A 24,966-nucleotide genomic window follows, 5' to 3' on the forward strand; every position below is an offset into this window, starting at 1 on the left:
AGTTAGCAAAAAAACATATTGTAATGTTTATTTCTATGGTTTTATGGACAATGTGAGGTAGGAGAATTTTACCCAGACAGTGGCCTTTCCATGAACCTCTTTCTCGATTTTTAACTGTCAATGGGTTTTCTACGTGCACACCAATATGTATACATATGGATGTTGATTTTTCATTATATATAAATGATTTAAAAACAATATTACATTGTTTATTAACTAATATAAAATATTTATAATTTATGAGATGAGTATAAGAATTATAAAAAATATTTTTAAAACAGACAGGAGCTTGAATCACGCCTCCTATAGGCCCACCATAAGCAACAAGAACTATTATAGCAAGAACTGTCAGCTCTTTATCTAAATCTTATATTGTAAGGTTATCGACACCCTGTCCGTATCGATGTCTACTATAAAATAAATGTGGGGATGGGAGAGTGGGATAGCCAAATAGCTGGACTTATATTCTGTTGTTTTCCTCCTTCAATGTCTAACGACTAAGACTAATAATACGTTCAATATGCCCGTTCCTTTATTTCAAGGTTATGTCATGACATGAATAACAATAAAATACAGTTAGTAAATCATTCTATAATATATTAAATATGGGAGATAACGTTCACAAACCCTTAACGTCCTTGACGTCGCACATTGGTTAACCCGGTGATAATGGCGGCATATTCTGCCGATTAATGATGACATTTGTAACATTAACATGTATGACCAAGTTCCATCACGGCCACGATTCTCACCTTTCTAATTAGTTAAAAGGTTGTGAATATACCTTAGTTGTTAAAAAGTTTCGGTTTTATCTCTTGGTTACATATTAATACAACGAACAGTTATCTGCCCTTAGGACATTGTTGTTTATTGCACGATATTATGGACAGGTTGATTTAATTAAGTTATTTACATGTGAATGAGTAATATATAGAAAATAGGTAAAAACACTAAATAATAAAAAGTTCTTGTATATCTAAAAGTCACTTTAAAACACAGTTTTAACATCGCTGTCGTGAGAAGAGAAGAGAGGGCTGGTCATCTTCTCACTTTGTCATAATTAAAACAAGTTAAAATAGGAGATCCAGCTGTTTGATGCCATCGCAGCGGATTGAAAAAAAACCCTGTGGGAAAAAGCATCCACTGTTTAATGTGGAAAAGCGAAGTTCTCGCAGTAAAAACCACATAGCTGGACTCTGGTTATAAAACATAATTATTATAACAACCAAGATGAAATACTAGTGTTAACAATGATCAAATAGAAATATATGTAACAATCTGAGAAGTCGGTGCTAAGATGGACGTGACACAAGATGGAGGCTAACAAGTAAGTAGAACTTGTAAGTTTTATATCAAATATTACAATAGGCCTATATAAAAGACCGGATTCTATATATTACAATATATTGCATATTTAAGAAAGAAAAATTAACGTTAGAAAATCTCCCAAGTCGGATAAAACAGAAGATTACAGGTGGCCTTGACTTTTGATCATACCCCATTTATATCATCTGTAGAAGATTCCGAATATTGACACGTTTTTAATTTATCATATCTTTGTAAAATACTCAACAGAATATTTTTATACTGACACGCCTTCCAGAGATTCAATTTTTACAATATTGTAGTTTGTAAAGGATTCCTCAATATCTCAAATGTCAGACATTGAATACAATGTAAATAAATATTTTTGTAAATTTGAAGCCAAGATTGTGGAATATACATATTTGGTATGTTTATCTACAAAAGTAGAGGTATATTTTAAATTATTTCAATTTTTTAAAGAAATCTACAACTTCTTCTAGTTCTCTTTGTTTAGCTTGTTTATGTGCACATCTATTCTCCATTACTTCAGCTGACACTTTCCATTTTTCATTCGTTTATCACAGGAAGGACATTTTTTACCTCCTGAAAAAAAACCCAAACATAATCTTATATTATGTGTTACTATTTATTTTAAATGTAGATTAAGTGATATAACATGAAATGGGGTTTAACGTCCTACTTTTCTGCTTCTACAGGACTAATGAAGATCGACATACGTCATACAGTGTACTATGAGGGAAAGTTTACTCAGACAGCGACATTCCCATCTAGTCTTCCACGACATTCCAACTGTCTGTCAAGGGTTCTATTACGTGCACGACAATGTGTACAATATGGAGCCTTGCGTTTCTGACTCAGTCAAATAACAGAATACACTTTTAATTTTCAGTCAACTATCTAAAGTGAGATCCGTGGTTTGAATATCGAGCAAATTTAAAAATTAAACAAAACGAATAGAAGACACAAGTAACACTAAATAAACATATCATTTAAGCAGGTGTAAAGTTTTAGTTTTCTTCACCAACTGAGGTAATGAAGACGGTCGCCATGACTTCCAGCAGTATTATAAATATTTACCTATAAATGAAGGTGTTTTCATGTACGTATCTAAACAACCATTATGAAACAGATGACCACAATAAACTCTCTCTATCTGATTTTTACGACCTTTCAATTGATTCTGAAATAAAATATTTTTCACACATTATCTAATTGTTCTGACTTGAAGTTTCGGATTTAATAGTTTTTGTGTTTTCAACTAGTTTATAATAAACGGCTGTATCCTAGATTAAACCATTATTAATATTATACAGTCTTTGTCAAGTTTGTGGTTAGGGAATTAATATTCTTTGGTTATTAGACAAAATATAAAAACCATTACCTCAGGATCTTCAGCTAAAACGGTGGACAGTTTTCTAGTGGATATCTCTTGACACAATCACGTATCAAATTATCACAAACAACTTTTAATGACGGTGTATGTTCGAATACAGCAGCTCTGAAAAACATAAACAAAACATACGTTTTCTTTTATAGATAATGGAGACAATATTTACAAGACGCTAAAAACATATCAAGGTATTGTTTATACAATTTATAACATTATTCCAATTTTTTAGATACATTTTGTAGTGTTTTTACACATAACAACTATCAATGTAACTGTATTTATTGTATTTTAAGGTTAAATTATTAGAAATTCTAATTGTTTAATAGTACCAGTTGGTCAAATGGGTTAAATCCTATTTCTATATCATCCACAAAGGATAACTCTATTTTGATTTATCTCCCCTTAAATTAGTCTGCCTTATCCATCACTCAATAAAAACAATTTACAAATATTTCTAAGTAATATAGTAAATCTCCCCATAAACCAGAATTTAAAACTTGTCTGCCGTATCACTTCATTCAAAAAAAAATATTTCTAAATAAAATCGTAAATAACGAGTCTATGTCAAGATAGACAGAATCAAGTTCCATGTGATTACTGGTAAACAACAACAAATATAAACAAAGAAATCTGGAGAGATATATTCTAGAAATCAAATAGGCTTTAATCATTTAACTCGGAGTCTGACATGAGAAAAGTGGATGTCAATTTATAAAATGAAAAATAAATCAATTTTTCTTACCTTCTATAGTAAATATATTCTTTCAACATCATTTCAAATATTATTCTATTCCTCTCCAATCATATCTCTTGGTTAATATAATTCATTGTGTTGTTATTTAAAACAATATTGGGTTAAAGTTGACTTTGATGACCACCAAAACATCACATCAGTTGATTTTCTATTCCTGTTATTCAACCTGGTAATACTACTTTCAATTTGTTTATAAATAGATTTAACGTGACCTATTGACTTGTGACGTAATAACCAATGACGTTGTAAAAACTTGTAATGACGTGTTACTAGTTTTAATGGCTGACAGGTAGCCAGTCTGTGTACAGAATGTTGTTGATTGACAGAAAATGGTTTATAACAAAATTTAAAAATTTACATCAAAATAAAACATCTTCATCATTTAGTTCTAACAGAATTATTAACAAGTAAAATAAAGATGTTGTATGATTATTTATATTCTATTTATCAAGGCCTATTTAAAATAAATATGATACACATTTTGATTTACGCCACCGACGAGTCCAGTCTAATAAACTACCATAATCACGACACTTGACATTTATATTCTATTCATCAAGGCCTAATTCACGTAAATATGATACACATTCTGTTTTACCTAACCGACGAGCCAAGTCTAATAAACTACCACGATCACCCTTAACATCTAACATGGCACCAGCAGAGAAGAGTAACTGTATCTTATCTAACGGCTGTTTGTTAGACAACACACAATAAAATACTGGTGTCCTATTAGAATCATTCCTATCATTTGTATCAAGTCCTTGTTCCAATAAATATTTTACACAGTCTATTGTACCCCAACAACACGCCCAGTGTAATAAACTATTACCATTATAACCCTTAACATGTAACATGGCACCAGCAGAGAAGAGTAATTGTATCTTATCTAACGGCTGTATGTCAGACATCACACAATAAAATACTGGTGTCATATTACTACCACCGACAGGAATATTTAAATCGATATTTTGATGTATTAAAGTTTTGACATCATCAAGTGTACCATGTAGACAAGTTTGACGTATTGATTCCCAGTCCATTTTATTGTTGTCGGTTGTTTTATTATAGTTAGTTGTTTTTACATCTTGTGTAACAAATGGTTGGTTTAATAATGGAGTTGTTGATGTGATGGTGGTGGCCATATTGTTTTGTATAGATGTCTGACTATATTTAACATCATCTGAAATTATATAATATTCATACTAGTTGATTACCTGTTCATATATATCGTTCTGATGGTGGTTAAAAACCCTGGCCATCTTTAAACTAGGTTATCTTTGTTGTCTGAACGTACAGGTGGGGTAATTTCGAGTAGGATATACACCTGAGTTATTTTAATTATATTTATAACCCTTGACCATGGTTTGTCACAACATGTGAAAGATATACAACCCCTGGCTTAAAAACACTTCAACTAGAAAATTACTTGCCATTTCTTTAATTATTAATTAAAATGGCTAAAACGTAATGACATACCTGGAATTGTCATCCCTTTGCTTTCTTCATCTATTAGTAAGTGATCATATGTATCATCCGTATCTGTAATAGAAACATATATATTAGTAAGTACAGAACAAAGATAGGTTGCCAGACAAGGAAACATACATACACACCAGCACAGTCGTCGGAGCCGTCAACACGGGTTGTCGCATATTTTCTTTTGCGTCTGTAATACTCTGTAATTAAAACATACTCTAAAATCGGATTAAGAGCAACATCAGAAACCATTAGAATTTGTTTGGCTTCTAGTTCTGCCCCATGTTAACGTTTAGAATCAAAAACCCAGATGGTAACCGCACTGACAAGACACTATCAACTCAAGTGATATAGATATACCTATGTATGTACTGAATACAAAGTTCGTGCGTGTGCAAGTCCTTTTCAGTTTTCAAAAGACAAAGATACTTAGATAGTTTGCTACGCAACGAAACATACACCCTCTGCAGCTAAATCGTCCGGGCAGTCGATGAACAAGGGCTGTCACATATTTATTCTTTTGTAGGTAATGGGAGAATTTAAAAGATACTGATATTAATTTCCTACACAGATCAAACGAAAATCTCTGTCGTTAGAGCGTTCACAAGGTTCAACAAAGTGAAAGGGCCAGAACTTTTGAAATTCAATAGGATTCTTCGTTTTACTAATTTAAAAAATATTAATATAAATTTAATACAGATCGGATGATAACTTTAATCTTTATTCCTTCACGAAGTTCAACAAAGTGAAACACGGACCATAAATAACTGTAGAGTAGACGTAAATAAATAGGCTTCTTCGTCCCGTTAATGTAAACAAGATTAATATAAATTCAAACTGATCAGACAATAAATGGTGTTCACAAGAAATTGTGGACGACGGACAGCAATACATTACCGTGTGGACGTATATAAAATCATATAAAATGCAACTGAAAGACGACTTGTCTTGACCACATGCTTCTGCTAAATGACGTCTCTTGTTGGCTGTCGTCTGCTGAATTAAGTCACCTGACGACGGTCGTCTGCTAAATGACGTCATTTAATTAGAGCGTTAAAAACAATGACGTCATGTGCTATTTTTTGTTGTACGAAATGTTACTGCTGAACAGTCAGCCATTTCTTAAAATGTAGCCCACTTCCAATCTAGAAAATCACTGATTTTTTTATTTGTTATCATGTTGGTGTTATTCTCGAATTGTGCTAAAATAAAGTAGAGTCACGGTGTTAGTGGGTGGGGGGGGGGTAGGCCTACTGACGGATTCCTTCGAAAATAAACTAAAATCTCTACTGCACAGCACATAATTTCTTTACGGCTATGTTTAAATATAGACCTATACCCAACATATATTAAAATAGTAATTATTTTATACATATACACACCATACATAGGCCTATGTTTGTTAAGACTATTTAAAGGCAAGGGACCGGTTAACTCTCCGTTAGATTTCTGTTGCTGAAATGTCAATTTCATTAGGCTATCCGTTAGCTACAGATTAAAGTTAATTCAAGAGAAGACTGTCTGATCACTGGCTGAATATTAGGCCTAAATTTTTAAATTCAATGTAGCCTATTATTAATATCATTGCTCAACTTTCACATAATAATGTATCCAGGTTATCTAAACGAAAATATACTACCACAAAATATTACAAATTACATAACGACAGTCGGTGAATAATCACCGGATTGGATTAATTACACAAACAGCGACAAACAATACAAGACTATTTAATGGCGGTAATAATACAGAGAGAACCGGAAGAACACAACATCACGTGGTTAACTGACCACAGGGACTTGTAAGATAAATAACATAGGAGTTCGTACTAAGCCTAGTACTAATGACTATGGCGCGACCACTTTTTTACTTGTGAAAGTTTAATATAAACTAAAACAATATCAATATAAAATATAGTCATGATATCGCGATGGTTTTGTCCTTGGTCGTTGGGGTCGCCGAGGATAGTTGATATCAAGCTGAGGCTCTTCAGAATCTGAGTCGGTGATATCTGGATCCTGCGATTCATTGTGGAGTTGCAGAGTTGTGTCTTTTAACTCACGAGGAACAATGACACTATCATCATCACTATCAGAATCAGAGAGAGAGGCGTTCGGCATTGAGCTGGTGTGGCTTGGGATCAGATACACATCCGATGGTTTGACGACATAAGTTCGGGATTGAATATTAGAGTTAGTAAACTTCTTAACATGGAGTAAACTATCATGAACACTAACCACAATATATTTATCACGTGCTTTGAGTTTGTTACCATCACTATATAAGTAGACTAAATCACCGACATCAGCAGTAGAATCTGGGAGGGTTGTACCTTTGGGATGTTTTGATTTTTCACTGTGTGGATGGTTAGCTTTGCGACGGCATTGTTGCTTATCGATTAATAGTTGATCGTCTAGAGGAAGCTGTATATTAGTCATTTGATCTCTCTGACACCACATTTCGCGAGCAGATAATCCACCATTACGGACCCTCGAATTTAAACGAGCAATTACAAGGCTAAGTTGGAGGGGTGTGATTTCGCCTCCTCCTGGAAACTGTCTGAGAATTTCCTGTTCGACTTCCTGAACTGCACGTTCGGCGACTGGGTTCTTGTTAATGTTTTTGATACGTCCTATTTCTAAGCGAATTCCATATTGTACCAATAATTTATCATCCGACATAGCCTTAAAACACGGTCCGGGGTCACATCGAATTACACAGTTACCTTCAACAGGTAACATATCAATAGCCAACTGTAATAGAGCATCACGGACAGTTTTTGTTTGTTCGTTGTGGATAATACTAGCAGCAGTACGGGATGTTACACACTCACGAAGAACTAATATACGTTGTTTATAACGACATATTACATCACAAGCGAAATACGAACCAACAGTAGTTGGAGGAGGTTCTGTAGACTGTTTAACTAAAGATGATGGAACCTTTTTCAAGGCTGAACACTGAGAACAATGTTTTGTTACGGAATCGACAACACTGTCCATATCTAACCCGTAAAAGTATCTGTGAACTATTTTACGAAGCTGGTACGCCGTGGGATGGTCTAAACGGATGTGAAGGGCTGTCAAAATTCCCGGGAGTAAAGATCGGGGAACAACAATTAATTCGCGGTTAGTCATAAGAGGATCTGTTTTTTTAACCACAAGAGTTCCATCAGCCGAAATAGATATATTGTTGAGGTAACGTTTGACATCGTGTGCATTCGTAACCTTCTTGGAGGGTTATGTACCCTGTGATAAATGAGCATGCACACGACGTAAGTCCTTACAATCCAATTGAGCGGATCGCCACATCGTTCTATTTAAAAATGGTAACTTGACAGTTCCGTCCATGATATCTTTGACAGAGACAGCACGGACGACAGATTCAGCAGTTTCGGAAACAAAAGTACAAATCTGACATGAAACCAATTCGCATTCTGGAGCATTGCGGCTACCGAAGTCAGTTGGTACATTCGCTGATCCGGCCAGATGGCGAACGTGGATGTATTATTACCGCCATTAAATAGTCTTGTATTGTTTGTCGCTGTTTGTGTAATTAATCCAATCCGGTGATTATTCACCGACTGTCGTGGTGGCTAGAGTTGGATCAGACTCCATTCTTCTAAAGGTATTAACTTTTCGTAAAGGAAAACATACTACATTTTCCCGGAAAAGGTAAATTTGTCTTTTGACAGCAAACGGGCGTACTTGATTCGTACGATAGATAACAATTTGCGTGTGGTTAAATCACGCATTTTTAGGACTTAATTTGGTGGTAAATAATATACTGGTGCCATGGCCTCATCAACATTAAGAGCCCCTAAACAACGAGTACTTACCAAAACAGAAACTGTTACGTCATTTGAGTCATGGAAACAAAATTTGACTTACATTTTGTCCCTTGATGAAAATTTTGCGCCATATCTACGTGACGATTGTGTATGGCAAAAGAAAGGACGAGATAACCCAGACAGGGGTTTCACAGACGACGAGGGTGCAAATGGCAAAACAGCAAGACAAAAAGTTGTGCTCTTAGAATTAATGCTTGGTCAGATAGCCAATTACTGTCCTGTAATAGCCCGTGGAACCATAGTGAAACATTCTGTCAGCATTACCTGCGTGTGGCAAGCCATTCGGGCTCATTTTGGCTTCCAAAACAACGGTGCTCAGTTTTTGGATTTTACTGACTTTAAATTAGAATTGGAAGAACGACCTGAGGATTTATATCAGAGAATTGTGGCGTTTATTGAGGACAATCTACTTGTGGATGGGTGCGGTCTAAAACATCACGGTGACAGCATTGTCGAAGAAGAAATTACGCCATCCCTTGAAAACATAATTGTTATAACTTGGCTACGCTTAGTCAATCCTGGTTTACCTAAGTTAGTTAAGCAAAAATATGCAACTCAATTACGTTCTGTTACACTTGCGTCGTTGAAACAGGATATTTCTCAATCGTTACCATCATTGTTAGACGAACTCGAAGTTAGTGAAGAGGTACGCTGTATGAGAATGGGCAGTTACGGTAGCGGTAAGCCTGTGCGTAATAAACCTTCCGGTAATTTGCTTGCACGTCACAGAAAATCGTGTCCATTGTGTCTTCAATCTAAAAGACCTGCTTCAGATCACTTCCTTAGTTTATGTCCGTATCTGCCGGAATCTGATAGGAAGTTTATGTCCCGCGCACGTCAAATTCTTGTTGATGACGAAGATGACACTTCCGTATCTAATGTTCCGATACACTGTGATGCTATCCAAGTTCTACCAACTTCGTCACGTCGAGTTCAAGTCAACCAGTCTCCGTATATGGATACATTTTATAACGAGCATTGCGTTCGCATCACCATCGACTCAGGCGCTGAAACCAATATGATCAGTCTACGTTTAACACTATTCCTAGGACTTACCATTCGTAAAAATTCTCAACATGCAACTCAGGCTGACGGGAAAACTCTACTCGATGTTAGGGGTGAAGTTCACTTTAATCTCGCTCGAGACGACCACATTCTTACTCTGAGTGCCTTGGTTGTTGAATCGCTAGACGTCGATTTATTGGGTGGAACACCATTTATGTCATTGAATGACATATCAATTCGTCCTTCTAAATATCAAGTTGTTATCGGCGACACTGACACTTACTCTTATGGTACTACTCCCAATTCACAGGACACCACCGCTCGCTCTACTCATCCATCGATTCTTCGTGCCAGTGTTCTAACTACCTTATGGCCTGGCCAGTTTATCGAGGTCACTGTACCTGATAACATCAAAGACACTCAAGACCTAGCTTTGGAACCGAGACCAGATCTTTTTCATACCGATAGCGATGCCACTATAGAATGGCCAACACCTGCGCTCGTTCACAGTGTTGGAGGAAAAGTTCGCATACCTAATAATACTAATTTCCCTATTACCGTACGCCGCAATAGCCACTTTTCCCACATTTTGCCTACCTATACTCCTGCTAAAAACGACACCGGCGGATCATCAGCTGGAAAGCTGCCCTCCAACAATGGACCTCGTACATACTCCCAAGCTGTTCAGCTAGATCCCGATAATCTACTTCCCGAATCCACACGGCATCGATTTCAGGAATTACTACATACTTACGATGACGTTTTTCACCCTGAACCAAGAGGATACAATGGCGCATTTGGACCTTTTTCCGCTACTGTTAATATGGGACCGGTTTTACCTCCACAACGAAAGGGTCGCATTCCCCAGTATTCCAAAGACAAACTTGACGAGTTGCAACACAAATTCGACGAGTTGGAGCTATGTGGTGTATTCAAGCGCCCCGAGGATGTTAATGTTGTAGCAGAATATTTAAATCCCTCTTTCCTCGTCAAAAAACCGAACGGCTCTTATAGACTCGTCACAGCTTTTGCTGAAGTGGGCCAGTATGCTAAGCCACAGCCTTCACTAATGCCAGATATAGACTCGACACTGCGATCTATTGCTAGATGGAAATACATCATCGTTACCGACTTGTCGAACGCCTTTTACCAGATTCCGCTATCCTCAGAGTCCATGAAGTATTGTGGGGTTGTTACCCCCTTTAAGGGAGTTCGTGTGTATACTCGTTGTGCCATGGGTATGCCAGGGTCGGAGACTGCTCTCGAAGAGCTCATGTGCCGTGTGCTCGGTGACCTGATTCAAGATGGGTTTGTCGCTAAAATTGCTGACGACCTTTACTGTGGTGGAAACTCTCACGAGGAACTCATCTCAAATTGGCAAAAAGTTCTCACAGCCTTACAAAAAGCCCAACTTAGTTTGAAAGCTTCGAAAACTGTAATTGCTCCTCATAAAACTGTAATACTTGGCTGGATTTGGTGCCAAGGTACGTTAAGTGCTAGTCCTCACAAACTTGCTACTTTATCGACATGTCAACGCCCTGAAACTGTCCGCGACCTACGAGCCTTTATTGGTGCTTACAAGTTCCTGGCCAGAGTACTACCTCAATGTTCTAAATACCTTACCCCGTTTGACTCTATGGTAGGAGGTGCCACATCAAAAGATAAATTGGCATGGACTGATGATACTATTCGCGCGTTTCAGGTAGCTCAGGACTATTTGCGCAGTGCTAAAGTCATCGACTTACCCATACCATCTGATCAGCTATGGATTGTCACTGATGGTGCGGTTAAAGATCATGGTTTAGCGTCCACGCTTTATCTCGTTCGTGACAGTAGACTTAAACTCGCAGGATTTTACAGTGCAAAACTTCCTCATCGCAAGTTTGGATGGAGCCCCTGTGAGGTCGAGGCTTTATCAATAGCTGCCGCCGTGAAACACTTTTCTCCCTATATCGTCCAGTCGGATAAAGTTACTCAGCTTCTCACAGATAGTAAACCTTGTGTCGAAGCCTTCGCTAAACTGTGTAGGGGAGAGTATTCAGCTAGCCCTCGTGTAGCAACCTTTTTGTCCACTGCAAGTCGATTTCACATCCACGTTCGCCATCTGGCCGGATCAGCGAATGTACCAACTGACTTCGGTAGCCGCAATGCTCCAGAATGCGAATTGGTTTCATGTCAGATTTGTACTTTTGTTTCCGAAACTGCTGAATCTGTCGTCCGTGCTGTCTCTGTCAAAGATATCATGGACGGAACTGTCAAGTTACCATTTTTAAATAGAACGATGTGGCGATCCGCTCAATTGGATTGTAAGGACTTACGTCGTGTGCATGCTCATTTATCACAGGGTACAAGACCCTCCAAGAAGGTTACGAATGCACACGATGTCAAACGTTACCTCAACAATATATCTATTTCGGCTGATGGAACTCTTGTGGTTAAAAAAACAGATCCTCTTATGACTAACCGCGAATTAATTGTTGTTCCCCGATCTTTACTCCCGGGAATTTTGACAGCCCTTCACATCCGTTTAGACCATCCCACGGCGTACCAGCTTCGTAAAATAGTTCACAGATACTTTTACGGGTTAGATATGGACAGTGTTGTCGATTCCGTAACAAAACATTGTTCTCAGTGTTCAGCCTTGAAAAAGGTTCCATCATCTTTAGTTAAACAGTCTACAGAACCTCCTCCAACTACTGTTGGTTCGTATTTCGCTTGTGATGTAATATGTCGTTATAAACAACGTATATTAGTTCTTCGTGAGTGTGTAACATCCCGTACTGCTGCTAGTATTATCCACAACGAACAAACAAAAACTGTCCGTGATGCTCTATTACAGTTGGCTATTGATATGTTACCTGTTGAAGGTAACTGTGTAATTCGATGTGACCCCGGACCGTGTTTTAAGGCTATGTCGGATGATAAATTATTGGTACAATATGGAATTCGCTTAGAAATAGGACGTATCAAAAACATTAACAAGAACCCAGTCGCCGAACGTGCAGTTCAGGAAGTCGAACAGGAAATTCTCAGACAGTTTCCAGGAGGAGGCGAAATCACACCCCTCCAACTTAGCCTTGTAATTGCTCGTTTAAATTCGAGGGTCCGTAATGGTGGATTATCTGCTCGCGAAATGTGGTGTCAGAGAGATCAAATGACTAATATACAGCTTCCTCTAGACGATCAACTATTAATCGATAAGCAACAATGCCGTCGCAAAGCTAACCATCCACACAGTGAAAAATCAAAACATCCCAAAGGTACAACCCTCCCAGATTCTACTGCTGATGTCGGTGATTTAGTCTACTTATATAGTGATGGTAACAAACTCAAAGCACGTGATAAATATATTGTGGTTAGTGTTCATGATAGTTTACTCCATGTTAAGAAGTTTACTAACTCTAATATTCAATCCCGAACTTATGTCGTCAAACCATCGGATGTGTATCTGATCCCAAGCCACACCAGCTCAATGCCGAACGCCTCTCTCTCTGATTCTGATAGTGATGATGATAGTGTCATTGTTCCTCGTGAGTTAAAAGACACAACTCTGCAACTCCACAATGAATCGCAGGATCCAGATATCACCGACTCAGATTCTGAAGAGCCTCAGCTTGATATCAACTATCCTCGGCGACCCCAACGACCAAGGACAAAACCATCGCGATATCATGACTATATTTTATATTGATATTGTTTTAGTTTATATTAAACTTTCACAAGTAAAAAAGTGGTCGCGCCATAGTCATTAGTACTAGGCTTAGTACGAACTCCTATGTTATTTATCTTACAAGTCCCTGTGGTCAGTTAACCACGTGATGTTGTGTTTTTCCGGTTCTCTCTGTATTATTACCGCCATTAAATAGTCTTGTATTGTTTGTCGCTGTTTGTATAATTAATCCAATCCGGTGATTATTCACCGACTGTCGTTATGTAATTTGTAATATTTTGTGGTAGTATATTTTCGTTTAGATAACCTGGATACATTATTATGTGAAAGTTGAGCAATGATATTAATAATAGGCTACATTGAATTTAAAAATTTAGGCCTAATATTCAGCCAGTGATCAGACAGTCTTCTCTTGAATTAACTTTAATCTGTAGCTAACGGATAGCCTAATGAAATTGACATTTCAGCAACAGAAATCTAACGGAGAGTTAACCGGTCCCTTGCCTTTAAATAGTCTTAACAAACATAGGCCTATGTATGGTGTGTATATGTATAAAATAATTACTATTTTAATATATGTTGGGTATAGGTCTATATTTAAACATAGCCGTAAAGAAATTATGTGCTGTGCAGTAGAGATTTTAGTTTATTTTCGAAGGAATCCGTCAGTAGGCCTACCCCCCCCCCACCCCACCCACTAACACCGTGACTCTACTTTATTTTAGCACAATTCGAGAATAACACCAACATGATAACAAATAAAAAAATCAGTGATTTTCTAGATTGGAAGTGGGCTACATTTTAAGAAATGGCTGACTGTTCAGCAGTAACATTTCGTACAACAAAAAATAGCACATGACGTCATTGTTTTTAACGCTCTAATTAAATGACGTCATTTAGCAGACGACCGTCGTCAGGTGACTTAATTCAGCAGACGACAGCCAACAAGAGACGTCATTTAGCAGAAGCATGTGGTCAAGACAAGTCGTCTTTCAGTTGCATTTTATATGATTTTATATACGTCCACACGGTAATGTATTGCTGTCCGTCGTCCACAATTTCTTGTGAACACCATTTATTGTCTGATCAGTTTGAATTTATATTAATCTTGTTTACATTAACGGGACGAAGAAGCCTATTTATTTACGTCTACTCTACAGTTATTTATGGTCCGTGTTTCACTTTGTTGAACTTCGTGAAGGAATAAAGATTAAAGTTATCATCCGATCTGTATTAAATTTATATTAATATTTTTTAAATTAGTAAAACGAAGAATCCTATTGAATTTCAAAAGTTCTGGCCCTTTCACTTTGTTGAACCTTGTGAACGCTCTAACGACAGAGATTTTCGTTTGATCTGTGTAGGAAATTAATATCAGTATCTTTTAAATTCTCCCATTACCTACAAAAGAATAAATATGTGACAGCCCTTGTTCATCGACTGCCCGGACGATTTAGCTGCAGAGGGTGTATGTTTCGTTGCGTAGCAAACTATCTAAGTATCTTTGTCTTTTGAAAACTGAAAAGGACTTGCACACGCACGAACTTTGTATTCAGTACATACATAGGTATATCTATATCACTTGAGTTGATAGTGTCTTGTCAGTGCGGTTACCATCTGGGTTTTTGATTCTAAACGTTAACATGGGGCAGAACTAGAAGCCAAACAAATTCTAATGGTTTCTGATGTTGCTCTTAATCCGATTTTAGAGTATGTTTTAATTACAGAGTATTACAGACGCAAAAGAAAATATGCGACAACCCGTGTTGACGGCTCCGACGACTGTGCTGGTGTGTATGTATGTTTCCTTGTCTGGCAACCTATCTTTGTTCTGTACTTACTAATATATATGTTTCTATTACAGATACGGATGATACATATGATCACTTACTAATAGATGAAGAAAGCAAAGGGATGACAATTCCAGGTATGTCATTACGTTTTAGCCATTTTAATTAATAATTAAAGAAATGGCAAGTAATTTTCTAGTTGAAGTGTTTTTAAGCCAGGGGTTGTATATCTTTCACATGTTGTGACAAACCATGGTCAAGGGTTATAAATATAATTAAAATAACTCAGGTGTATATCCTACTCGAAATTACCCCACCTGTACGTTCAGACAACAAAGATAACCTAGTTTAAAGATGGCCAGGGTTTTTAACCACCATCAGAACGATATATATGAACAGGTAATCAACTAGTATGAATATTATATAATTTCAGATGATGTTAAATATAGTCAGACATCTATACAAAACAATATGGCCACCACCATCACATCAACAACTCCATTATTAAACCAACCATTTGTTACACAAGATGTAAAAACAACTAACTATAATAAAACAACCGACAACAATAAAATGGACTGGGAATCAATACGTCAAACTTGTCTACATGGTACACTTGATGATGTCAAAACTTTAATACATCAAAATATCGATTTAAATATTCCTGTCGGTGGTAGTAATATGACACCAGTATTTTATTGTGTGATGTCTGACATACAGCCGTTAGATAAGATACAATTACTCTTCTCTGCTGGTGCCATGTTACATGTTAAGGGTTATAATGGTAATAGTTTATTACACTGGGCGTGTTGTTGGGGTACAATAGACTGTGTAAAATATTTATTGGAACAAGGACTTGATACAAATGATAGGAATGATTCTAATAGGACACCAGTATTTTATTGTGTGTTGTCTAACAAACAGCCGTTAGATAAGATACAGTTACTCTTCTCTGCTGGTGCCATGTTAGATGTTAAGGGTGATCGTGGTAGTTTATTAGACTTGGCTCGTCGGTTAGGTAAAACAGAATGTGTATCATATTTACGTGAATTAGGCCTTGATGAATAGAATATAAATGTCAAGTGTCGTGATTATGGTAGTTTATTAGACTGGACTCGTCGGTGGCGTAAATCAAAATGTGTATCATATTTATTTTAAATAGGCCTTGATAAATAGAATATAAATAATCATACAACATCTTTATTTTACTTGTTAATAATTCTGTTAGAACTAAATGATGAAGATGTTTTATTTTGATGTAAATTTTTAAATTTTGTTATAAACCATTTTCTGTCAATCAACAACATTCTGTACACAGACTGGCTACCTGTCAGCCATTAAAACTAGTAACACGTCATTACAAGTTTTTACAACGTCATTGGTTATTACGTCACAAGTCAATAGGTCACGTTAAATCTATTTATAAACAAATTGAAAGTAGTATTACCAGGTTGAATAACAGGAATAGAAAATCAACTGATGTGATGTTTTGGTGGTCATCAAAGTCAACTTTAACCCAATATTGTTTTAAATAACAACACAATGAATTATATTAACCAAGAGATATGATTGGAGAGGAATAGAATAATATTTGAAATGATGTTGAAAGAATATATTTACTATAGAAGGTAAGAAAAATTGATTTATTTTTCATTTTATAAATTGACATCCACTTTTCTCATGTCAGACTCCGAGTTAAATGATTAAAGCCTATTTGATTTCTAGAATATATCTCTCCAGATTTCTTTGTTTATATTTGTTGTTGTTTACCAGTAATCACATGGAACTTGATTCTGTCTATCTTGACATAGACTCGTTATTTACGATTTTATTTAGAAATATTTTTTTTTGAATGAAGTGATACGGCAGACAAGTTTTAAATTCTGGTTTATGGGGAGATTTACTATATTACTTAGAAATATTTGTAAATTGTTTTTATTGAGTGATGGATAAGGCAGACTAATTTAAGGGGAGATAAATCAAAATAGAGTTATCCTTTGTGGATGATATAGAAATAGGATTTAACCCATTTGACCAACTGGTACTATTAAACAATTAGAATTTCTAATAATTTAACCTTAAAATACAATAAATACAGTTACATTGATAGTTGTTATGTGTAAAAACACTACAAAATGTATCTAAAAAATTGGAATAATGTTATAAATTGTATAAACAATACCTTGATATGTTTTTAGCGTCTTGTAAATATTGTCTCCATTATCTATAAAAGAAAACGTATGTTTTGTTTATGTTTTTCAGAGCTGCTGTATTCGAACATACACCGTCATTAAAAGTTGTTTGTGATAATTTGATACGTGATTGTGTCAAGAGATATCCACTAGAAAACTGTCCACCGTTTTAGCTGAAGATCCTGAGGTAATGGTTTTTATATTTTGTCTAATAACCAAAGAATATTAATTCCCTAACAACAAACTTGACAAAGACTGTATAATATTAATAATGGTTTAATCTAGGATACAGCCGTTTATTATAAACTAGTTGAAAACACAAAAACTATTAAATCCGAAACTTCAAGTCAGAACAATTAGATAATGTGTGAAAAATATTTTATTTCAGAATCAATTGAAAGGTCGTAAAAATCAGATAGAGAGAGTTTATTGTGGTCATCTGTTTCATAATGGTTGTTTAGATACGTACATGAAAACACCTTCATTTATAGGTAAATATTTATAATACTGCTGGAAGTCATGGCGACCGTCTTCATTACCTCAGTTGGTGAAGAAAACTAAAACTTTACACCTGCTTAAATGATATGTTTATTTAGTGTTACTTGTGTCTTCTATTCGTTTTGTTTAATTTTTAAATTTGCTCGATATTCAAACCACGGATCTCACTTTAGATAGTTGACTGAAAATTAAAAGTGTATTCTGTTATTTGACTGAGTCAGAAACGCAAGGCTCCATATTGTACACATTGTCGTGCACGTAATAGAACCCTTGACAGACAGTTGGAATGTCGTGGAAGACTAGATGGGAATGTCGCTGTCTGAGTAAACTTTCCCTCATAGTACACTGTATGACGTATGTCGATCTTCATTAGTCCTGTAGAAGCAGAAAAGTAGGACGTTAAACCCCATTTCATGTTATATCACTTAATCTACATTTAAAATAAATAGTAACACATAATATAAGATTATGTTTGGGTTTTTTTTCAGGAGGTAAAAAATGTCCTTCCTGTGATAAACGAATGAAAAATGGAAAGTGTCAGCTGAAGTAATAGAGAATAGATGTGCACATAAACAAGCTAAACAAAGAGAACTAGAAGAAGTTGTAGATTTCTTTAAAAAATTGAAATAATTTAAAATATACCTCTACTTTTGTAGATAAACATACCAAATATGTATATTCCACAATCTTGGCTTCAAATTTACAAAAATATTTATTTACATTGTATTCAATGTCTGACATTTGAGATATTGAGGAATCCTTTACAAACTACAATATTGTAAAAATTGAATCTCTGGAAGGCGTGTCAGTATAAAAATATTCTGTTGAGTATTTTACAAAGATATGATAAATTAAAAACGTGTCAATATTCGGAATCTTCTACAGATGATATAAATGGGGTATGATCAAAAGTCAAGGCCACCTGTAATCTTCTGTTTTATCCGACTTGGGAGATTTTCTAACGTTAATTTTTCTTTCTTAAATATGCAATATATTGTAATATATAGAATCCGGTCTTTTATATAGGCCTATTGTAATATTTGATATAAAACTTACAAGTTCTACTTACTTGTTAGCCTCCATCTTGTGTCACGTCCATCTTAGCACCGACTTCTCAGATTGTTACATATATTTCTATTTGATCATTGTTAACACTAGTATTTCATCTTGGTTGTTATAATAATTATGTTTTATAACCAGAGTCCAGCTATGTGGTTTTTACTGCGAGAACTTCGCTTTTCCACATTAAACAGTGGATGCTTTTTCCCACAGGGTTTTTTTTCAATCCGCTGCGATGGCATCAAACAGCTGGATCTCCTATTTTAACTTGTTTTAATTATGACAAAGTGAGAAGATGACCAGCCCTCTCTTCTCTTCTCACGACAGCGATGTTAAAACTGTGTTTTAAAGTGACTTTTAGATATACAAGAACTTTTTATTATTTAGTGTTTTTACCTATTTTCTATATATTACTCATTCACATGTAAATAACTTAATTAAATCAACCTGTCCATAATATCGTGCAATAAACAACAATGTCCTAAGGGCAGATAACTGTTCGTTGTATTAATATGTAACCAAGAGATAAAACCGAAACTTTTTAACAACTAAGGTATATTCACAACCTTTTAACTAATTAGAAAGGTGAGAATCGTGGCCGTGATGGAACTTGGTCATACATGTTAATGTTACAAATGTCATCATTAATCGGCAGAATATGCCGCCATTATCACCGGGTTAACCAATGTGCGACGTCAAGGACGTTAAGGGTTTGTGAACGTTATCTCCCATATTTAATATATTATAGAATGATTTACTAACTGTATTTTATTGTTATTCATGTCATGACATAACCTTGAAATAAAGGAACGGGCATATTGAACGTATTATTAGTCTTAGTCGTTAGACATTGAAGGAGGAAAACAACAGAATATAAGTCCAGCTATTTGGCTATCCCACTCTCCCATCCCCACATTTATTTTATAGTAGACATCGATACGGACAGGGTGTCGATAACCTTACAATATAAGATTTAGATAAAGAGCTGACAGTTCTTGCTATAATAGTTCTTGTTGCTTATGGTGGGCCTATAGGAGGCGTGATTCAAGCTCCTGTCTGTTTTAAAAATATTTTTTATAATTCTTATACTCATCTCATAAATTATAAATATTTTATATTAGTAAATAAACAATGTAATATTGTTTTTAAATCATTTATATATAATGAAAAATCAACATCCATATGTATACATATTGGTGTGCACGTAGAAAACCCATTGACAGTTGGAAATCGAGAAAGAGGTTCATGGAAAGGCCACTGTCTGGGTAAAATTCTCCTACCTCACATTGTCCATAAAACCATAGAAATAAACATTACAATATGTTTTTTTGCTAACTGTCAGCAGTCTTTTTACACGCTTGCCACTGTGTTCGCGACTAGACGTGGGTTTTTCATACAATCCAATCTACTTGTCAGCCAAAAAGGTGAAGATCAGGCTTGGTATTTTCATTATATAACTGGTTTTCTAGTTTAGATAACGCTGGTACGAAATATTTTGCCTTGGTTTACTTATCAGTAGGCCACGGGTTTGATTTTTATGGAAGGGAACAGTGTCTAGTCATTCGGGTTGGACAAAAAACGCTGCTGTCCGGACAGAACAGTGAACCGGTAAACCTGATTTCACTTGTATTGGGCCAGGGCTTGGATTTTATTTTAATTATCTGGATTATTATAGGAAATACGTCCACATAACAGCCATGTCTTGACAGCTTCTGATCCGAAAGCAAAACATTAATAATGTTAAACAAATTTGACATGGTTGCCTTCAACCTCTATCCTGTTCGGAAAAGAAGGGTGACTCGGGAACAGAATGTCCCAAAACTGAATATTGATAGGATTCGTCATCCTTTTATACCAGATGTGGAACAAAATCATTCAAAACCACAGCCTCTAACTGTGGGACGGAAGGTTATGGAATGCCGAGTATCGATTTTGTCCTCCAATGACTTCAATACTTCATAGTAAATTCGAAAGAGAATCTGTTAGAACATCGGTGTAGGACGCAGGGCCTGGCAAGGGCAGGGCCTAGTGTTGTAGGACGCAGGGCCTGGCAAGGACAGGGTCTAGTGTTGTAGGACGCAGGGCCTGGCAAGGACAGTGTCTAGTGGTGTAGGCCGCAGGACCTGGCAAGGACAGGGTCTAGTGGTGTAGGACGCAGGGCCTGGTTATCTAGCTGTTTGGATGGGACAAAAAATCGAGATCCCGTGTACAAATAGGCAGACACGTAAAAGAACCCTTGACAGTTGAAATTCGAAATAAGAGTAGACTGTAGCCTCTTATACCACACTGTAAGGTGTAAACTGGTCTTCATTATTCCAGATATTAAACCCCATTTCTTTAAGCAGCAATCGAGTCACAAGATTTATGACAAATGGGGGGGGGGGGTAACTCTAAACGGTAAGGTCATGCAACGCTGAATATGGATAGGATTCGTCCTCTGATGACCCCAGGGCGGTTGGATGGTCAAACACTTCCAGTTGCATGGTTTCGATACCCCACATGCACGTAAGTAAGGTTACCTCTCACTGATAAAGACCCATACTGGCAAACAAATTATTGATATGAAATTGGACCACATGTTAGTCCCGAAATGTCATGGTTTAAACCCTGTTTATCTTTCTTCCTCGTGCATAGGGGTACGGCCAGGGGGTGGGTGGGGCAAAATGACTTTTCGGGCAGACAAGTAAAGTAAACACAGAAATTATTATTAGGTGGCAAACAAAAGTGCCCGAACTCTAATAACACACTAATTTGACACCAAATAATTACACCTCTAACTGCATGCTGGCCACAAACGGTGCCATCTTTAGTTTATTTTATCGCTGATAGATGGCCCTGGGATAGCCTGGTACAGAATCAACATGTCAGCCCCCCAGTGGAAGTAGGCGAGTTCGACTTTCCGACTGGCAAAGTGCTATATCAGTTTAGTAAAATGTTTGTTCCAGAACATGTAGAAATAGTAGTCAGTATTTTTCAAAGAATAAGAAATAAACGTGGCCACAATGCATACAGTAGTGACCCTATACATGCCATATATTTGTTGCCGGTATGCACCAAGATGCAAGCTCGAAACATATTCTTCCAGGTGTAGTAGAACAACGTGTGTGAAAAGCAAGGTCTTCCCCTGGGGGTCACGGTGGCTTGGTTGGCAAGACGCTGACTCGCTAGCCTGGAGGCCGTGTGTTCAATCCCTGCATTGGCATAGAAAGTTCATCCAGATTTTCCGGCCTGGTTCCCTCTTGTCAGTGATGCAGGATGGAGGGCCTGACAAGGAAAGCTGTCTAGTCGTTCGGATGGGACGAATAACCGAGGTCTCGTGTACATATTGGCGTGCACGTAAAAGATCAGTTGGCAGTTGGAATTCGATATAAGTGTAGGCCGTAGTGCTGCCGTTCGGGCAAAATTTCCCTCATAGCACACTGTATGGCGTATGCGCGTCTTCATTAGCCCAGTTAGGAGCAGAGCAGTAGGACGTTAAACCCCATTTCATTTCATGTCTTCCTCTGTTGCGATGGGACATCCAGCTGCTCTACTATGACTGTCATAAGCATAGAGATAAGATAGGTGGAGGCTACTGCTGGCCTGGTATATGCCTTGCTTGTGGGACAGAGAAAATCCCTTTGTTGTAGTTTCTCCTCAAGTTCAGACAATCAGACATTAGTAATGTTAGTGCAATATGTCTTCTGTTTGGATTGGCCAAACATCCGCACACTGCTAAAAGTTGATAAAATTGTTGATAAAATTCACAGCATGTCAATGTTACATCTGAGCACGACAAGTATTTTCCACGTTTGTCTTCAATTCCTTCCATTTTGTGCATAGTTGCATCAGATGTGTGTCCCTACCGCCACCCAGGGCTGCATAGTGGCATCAGATGTGTGTCCCTATCACCACCCAGAGCTGCATGGTGACCCCCCCCCCCACCTAAACTCCCAATTTAGGAACCATAATTGAAAAACGGGTATTGGATATGTCTAATAATGTGAAAATACATGTCTGGTTGGAATTTGACATTTCTGGTAAAAGAACAAATTGCTCTATGCAAGAAAGGGTTAAAACTATAGCTTCTATTCACAACGTTGTCGGAAAAGGGGACGAGGAAAGTCACGCAACGCTGACCGACAGACAGGGTGACGACTATATACGCCTGGGCGGTCCCTGGGCCCTCGCCTCAAGTCCTAGAATGGTAGCCACCCCAATATAAAAATTGCTTCCGCCGGCCCTGTAGAACACAGATCCTATTTCTATTTATAGTTCAAATTTCTTTTATTAGTCTCCGAGACATTTTAAATAAACCACATTATTTTTAAAATACTCGTATTGTTTAGGAAACTTGATGCGAGGTTTGCACTGAATTATGAGGAGATATCACATTGTATGGCGTATACCCGTCTTCATTAGTCCATTTTGAGCAGAACGGGAGTTTAAAAATCCTATTTCATTTCATTTCCATCAATTTTAAAATGTCTATAATTTGACATTTGTGTTGATTGGTGAATCAATGAAAAATACCATATTAAAGCAATGGTTATATAAATATGTTTTTATTGTATTTTTTCTATTGTATTTTTTCCAGTTTACAGTGGCGGATCTTGGATCTTGGATCTTTCCGTGTAGCCCCCCCCCCCCAGCCCCTAAGAAAGATTGGAAAATTGGACTGCCCAAAACGCGTTTTTCGTTTTCCTGCTACTCCAGCACGTGAATACAGCAACTTCAATGTGGTCCAATATAGCCTAACTTAGGTGGCTGACCTGAATTCCTAACAGCTAAATGTTTAGTCCACGGGCCAAGGCCGGCCTCACCGAGAAATCAAGGGATGAATAAACTACTAGACTGCTAAATTTCAGAAGCCTCCTATGTTGCATTTTCAAAATCGAGTTAGGGTAGGCTCAATGCGCACACAAAAACTTCTAAGCTAGCTAGCTTTAATGACTCGAAGATCTTTATTTCACTAAATCCACAGAAGCAAAAGTTATGAAAATGTCAAATTTCATTAACTACTATGTTGATTATCGATTTAAAACATGTTGCAAATTTCACTCGGATTCGAGGCGAGGTTCATGGGTTCAATAAACACAGGGTACGCCCACGCTGCATCAAAAATTACCCAAACCAGCCGCCATTTTGGATTTTGACTGCCATATTGGATCATCCGTTTGATCACAATGAGTCCATTGACCAACAACGACATATAACACATGGGTTATTTTCATCAACAATGTTTATAAAACCCAATTTCAGAATACAAATGAGTCCGTCATTGCTTGCCGCCATCTTTTGGTAACGACGGTGACTCAGTGAGTAAGACATTGGCTCATTAATCTGGACGTCCCGTGTTCAATCCCTGCGTTGGCCAAGAAAGTTCAATAGGATTTTCCTTCAAAAGTTATGCTCCTTTTCCGACAACCTTGTGAAAACAACATAGACTATAGCTTTTAATAGATCTTTTTGAAATTCGGTGTGGGTTTAACATCCACTCGACACAAACCATTTCGGGACTAACATGTGGTTCAATTTATATCAATAACTCATTTGTGCTGATAATAGATCTTTATCAGTGGGAGGAAGTGGGAGACCCGGAGAAAACCCACGACATTGAACAGGTGGGGAATCGAAACCCTGCCTCTTTCCGCGTTTGACCATCCAACCATCCAGGGGTCATCAGAGAACGAAACCTATCCATATTCAGCATTGTCCGACCTTACCTTTTAGAGTTATTCCGCCTTTGTCATAAATCTTGCTAACATGGCAGCTGTTGAAAGAAATGGGGTTTAATGTCCTACTTATCTGCAGCCTACTCTTATTTCAAATTCCAACTGTCAAGGGTTATTTTATATATACTGAAGTCCAAAAGAAAGTAAACACACTAAAAATATGACTAAGTTTTGTTTAAATCAAAAAAATGTGATAAAACTACACTGAACATGTCTGGTGCTTCCAAACTCAATATTTC

The 24,966-nt window shown here is 36.9% G+C and overlaps 2 protein-coding genes across 7 annotated transcripts in view; both read left to right on the forward strand.

The window, feature by feature from the left end:
- The window catches only part of LOC126811618 (reticulocyte-binding protein homolog 2a), a 170,665-nt gene extending 150,508 nt beyond the window's left edge, over positions 1–20,157 (forward strand). For all 3 annotated transcript variants that reach the window (XR_008786127.1, XR_008786125.1, XR_008786126.1), the window contains exons 6-10: positions 15,339–15,401; positions 15,698–16,892; positions 17,527–17,643; positions 17,845–17,947; positions 18,443–20,157. The gene's annotated coding sequence lies outside the window, so the exon portion shown is untranslated. The remainder of the gene's footprint in view (positions 1–15,338; positions 15,402–15,697; positions 16,893–17,526; positions 17,644–17,844; positions 17,948–18,442) is intronic.
- The window catches only part of LOC126811616 (uncharacterized), a 316,159-nt gene that overhangs the window by 42,982 nt on the left and 248,211 nt on the right, over positions 1–24,966 (forward strand). The gene's annotated exons all lie outside the window — the stretch shown is intronic.

Source organism: Patella vulgata, chromosome 2 (genome assembly GCF_932274485.2).
Source record: "Patella vulgata chromosome 2, xgPatVulg1.2, whole genome shotgun sequence".
Taxonomy (NCBI): Eukaryota; Metazoa; Mollusca; class Gastropoda; family Patellidae; genus Patella; species Patella vulgata.